The following is a 5,067-nucleotide window of genomic DNA, read 5'->3' as shown; positions in this document are numbered from 1 at the left end:
CTAACGTCACTGGTAGGAAAAATATCGGCGCGTGATCAGTGAAGACCACAGAGCTAGCTCGCTTCCCATTAAGTGAATTGTACCTACATCAACTCGAAATTAACTCGCTTATCGTGAACCCTCTAAAAGACATCAAGGAAGTTCCAAACTAGAAAGAAGACTTTATACTGTTTGTAAGTTTGTAAAACTTTTGTATATAAATCATTGTTTTTAATAACTATTTGTAATAACTGTTATTGTAAATTGTATTGTTGTTTGCATATTAAAACATATTTGTATTAACAAAGAAAACTGTGTGTATCAATCTTGTTGGCAAATATCATAAATTGGAGATGTATCGGGATATATTTAACTACTAAATTTAAATTATCAGTTAACTCAGTTTCAGACCTTTTGAAATTCTAATATGTAACACAGCCAACAAAGATAACAATTCTTCATTTCACCAAATAAAACACAACAGCATTACAGCTAAAACTGATTCAGATAAAGCAAATCTATTGGCTGACTATTATGAAACATCTTTCAGCAATCTCAACTCCCCATATTTTAACTCCCAAAACCACAGTCGGGTAAAACAATTACGTCAACACTAATCCAATGCTATCTACTCCAACTTCCCAGCGAACAACTCACATGATAACTCTCCAACAAACCAACACAACCTCATAAATAGAAAAGGCACACTAGAACAACTGAAAATGAACATAAAAACACTTATAAATTCAGCTCCCTGGCATGACGGGATAAAAAACATTGTTCTATAAAAGCCCCAAACCTACTTTTAATTCACCTTATGAACATAATCAATCTATCGCTTAAATCTGGTTACTACCCTAACACACGAAAAACAAAACAAAACAACAAAAAAAAAAAAAAAAAAAAACAATTATCACACAATACCTAAAATTCAAGCCAATATATCCAACCTAGATAATTTCCGTCTCCAAGCTAATGGAGAAAATAATATCCAATAAACTACTTTCTTTTGTGAAACAATTGATTTGCTATCAAACATCCAAACGCATCAAGAAAGAATAGGCAAACAATAAACCATCTCACACAATTAACGGAATCAGTTTATAAATCATTAATAACGAAGCCACCAATAATACACCTCCTAATGGACACGCAGACTATAGTTTGTAGAAAGCCTATGTACTTTCTCGCCAATTCTAACTACAATGGTTACATTTGAGAATGTGAATGGATTAGAATTATAAAACTAATGCGTCTTTCTTCATGTTTTTCTTTTATTTGTTTTTTCGCTTAACTGTTAAAAATAATATATTAACATATTGTGTTGACAAGAAACTTTCCTCTTCAATTAGGGGCGACCTGTATTAATACTCTTCAAGTATTTCGTTTTGTTCAAAATAAGCACTTCAAAAACAACATTTCCACCCAGATATAATTTCTTTAATTACGAACAGCTAGTGACAACGTATTTTAAGAAAAACTACTAACAATTACATACGTTATCCAGTTTTTGATGTATTATTTTTAAATCTACAATTAATTATAATAACGTAAAATACAGTTGTGACGTTTATAAAGGAATGTAATACGTTGTATTCATTCATTTAATAATTATTGTGTATATATGGTAATATAAATTACTGTATATTTTATAAGGTTGATATCTATGTAAAATAAAAAAGTGGAACCTCTTGCTTAATATAACATTTAAATAGTCAATAAAATCGTCATAATCTAAAAGTTACAGTTGAAAATATTTAGCCGAAGAGTTGATGCAATTTCTATGGAACTAAACACTAAAATTAATTCGTTTTAACCTTATTAATGAGAAACTGATTACCATCTAGGGTTAGACATACAATTTGTTAGTGATATCCTTGTCATCTGGTGTTGAATAATCGCAAAGAATTACGTTCCTTGCTTGCAACTTATTAACTGCATGAAAACTAAAAGAGAATGAACTTATGAACTTTCTTTTGATAGGTTCTGAAATAAATGTAAGTGGTTCTAGTAAACAGTTCAGGATGATGATTCTGAATCTCTCAAAGAGAGTAACTTTTGTCTGTAAAATATAAATTATAATACAAAAACTTAGATACATGAGTAGCTGTAAAAACCTGCCGTAATTTTTGCTTTTCCAGAATGTTTTTTCATACAATTTCCATTCCTCATTCAATGATAGTTAACGTTTGTGTGATACGTCGTAACACAGATATATAGTATAATATCACCACAAAAAAATAATAGAAGAACTGCTTTTCGTTATAACAACATTAATAATAATCATAATTATAAAAATTAAATGTATATCAAGTATCTCAGTTTGAAGCACTTGTTAAGGATTCATCTAATATTTTTTCATTTTTGGAACTTTCAAGGAATATTTCAACAAAATAAAATTGCATCTGTTTCTATAACTTCTGTTTCGGCCGCTTGTTTCGTTTGGTAAGTTGCTTTTCATCAACCAGCCTCAGCGTTAATCTTGACGTTGCTGTGACACACTGAAACGTTTCTTTTAATTCTATTCAGCATTTTTGACTGAACGTATAAGGGACTACTAATGTGATTTCCTTGCATTGGATTATTAACCAGAGTCATAACACTGTCTCCGTTAGTGTAGAAAGGTATCTTGTTTTGCCTAGGCCAAACCAGACCACTTTGGACTTGTTATTGCTACATATATAAGGGAAATATAGGTAAACGTTAATGTTCAATAGGGCGTTTTATGCTTTACTATTATTTAGTTATTTACATGCTACAGCAGTTAAGTTCGGGCCAAAGCACAAGCTCTCCTCCCTTCAGTTGTAATGTCTAGTCATGTTTGTCATTGTGCAGGTTAGGTAGTGTTGCACCGTTCCTAATTCCGAACCCATGATCACAAGGAGGCAAATGGCCGTAGCAATCATTTATCTTTACATCTTATTATAATTAATTATTGTATCACCTTTGCTATTATAATTATTTCTGACATCAGGTACCTTCTGTAAATCAGATTTTAGTATTAGTTCTATTACTGTTTCACAGTTGGGAAGTTTGGTACTGGCTTTTTTCACAGGCTTTCCTTAACCCAATAATCTCCTCAAGAGTCTTCTAGTTATACTTCAATACTAATTCAATTTCATTTAAATAGCACCCGTCCTATATATTTGTATATTTGTAAATATTTGGAGAAGGTATAGGAAAAGATATAACCTCTCCTACAACAAAGGTTAAAATCAATGAAGGTCAGTAGTAAAAGCCATCCATGTGTCTCAGGCAGCACTATGCGACTTATTCAAAAAGTATCTGTATTTGGTAAAACAACACATGTCTTGTGTATAAAAGTTGCTTCCACGAGATATCTATTCATCAGTCACATACTTCAAGCAGCTGGAGAATGAAATGGGTATTCATGGTATTCCATACTGGTGGAGTTGCTGAACGTAATGTCTATGGTTTCTGTGCTAATAGACTATTGAACTGGGCACTGGGAACCGTCGTCATCGTACTTTAGATAGATTATGGAAAACATTTAGGGATTAGAGGTGTTTTTAGATACGATATATTTACGAGAGAGTCTTTTGCAGTGGAAACTACACTGCAGGTCTATTGTCAAAATGCACAGCCATCAAAGAGAGCATGATCGAACGTGGAAATAATGACTGTAAAGACGTAGTGAAACCCCAAAATTGTTTTAGTTTAACGTACTCAACCTCTGTAGAAAGGTAAATTGTAAGCGGTTTTAACTGTCAACCCTCTCATTATCTCAGATATTTCGTAGGCCAAAATAATTATAATTCGCTTTTAACAGCTGAATGTCTTAAATTTGGTTGTGATTTACATTGATTACCTCCTCAGACGACATACGCATGATACCATAACACTTGTTTGTGGACAGACAAAGAAAAAGTGAGAAAACAAAAAGATCCCAACAGTCAATATGGCCAACAAAATAAAAATATAATGCAAAAATAAACATAATATAGAAATCAACTAAATAATAATGAACTAAAATAATGAAAAACTGAATAAAAGAAGAAATTAATTAAAACACAGGATAAACTACTTCAAAACACATAAAATTAAATAGTAAACAGCAGGATTGATCAAACTAAAACTCAAAATAATTATAATGAACTAATTAGAGCAATTTGTAAACAGCCGAAATGATCAAAACAAAATTCCAAATAATCATAATGAACTAAATTAGAACTCTGAGTTAAAATGTAGGTTGACTCAAAATATAACATAAAATCAGAATAAACTTAGAATTGCTCAAATACAAAACTGAAACTTATACTGTAAAATCAAATTAAGTAGAACCAATATAATACTAAATCAAGCATATTACATAACATATTGTTGCGTCAGCGAGATCACGTGACTATTGCCACGGCACCTGCTTTCTAGAACTATCCCGTTCCTTCGGGAGTGCTCTAGCATTTACTAGATTGGAGGGTGGTCTGGTATATATAAGAGGGTGACAATGTGACAGAACAATGTGTGTAGGTAATGAGTAATTAACTGCAGTCAGAGAGAGACGTATTGTTGAAGTTAACGTCGTTATTATAGTTTGTTATAGCGCGACTGTTGAAAATAAGTGTATCGTAAAGTTGTATTCGGAAAGAATAAACCAGTTTTATTAAGTAAGGACTTGTGTCGCTAAGGTTTTGTCGGAATGAAGTTACGGAAAATCAATTAACAAACGGAGATGTAACAAATTGGTGTCAGAGAGTGGGACAAAAAAATGGAAACGAGAAGCGGCAAATCAAACTACAGCATAGCAGACTTGATGTCAGCAATACAAGAACAGCAAAAGAAACAAAAAGAACGAGAAGAGAAATTACAACAGTTGTTAGAGGAAAAAGAAAAGAAACAAGAAGAACAAGAAATTAAACAAGAAAAGAAACAAGAAGAACGAGAAATTAAACAAGAAAAGAGATTACAGCAGTTGTTCGAGGAAAAAGAAAAGAAACAAGAAGAGAAATTACAGCAGTTGTTGGAGGAAAAAGAAAAGAAACAAGAATAACGAGAAATTAAACAAGAAGAGAGATTACAGCAGTTGTTGGAGGAAAAAGAAAAGAAACAAGAAGAGAGACAACAGCAGTT

This window comes from Limulus polyphemus, unplaced genomic scaffold (genome assembly GCF_000517525.1).
Source record: "Limulus polyphemus unplaced genomic scaffold, Limulus_polyphemus-2.1.2 Scaffold1159, whole genome shotgun sequence".
NCBI classification, from domain to species: Eukaryota; Metazoa; Arthropoda; class Merostomata; order Xiphosura; family Limulidae; genus Limulus; species Limulus polyphemus.
This window is presented reverse-complemented; position numbering follows the sequence as displayed.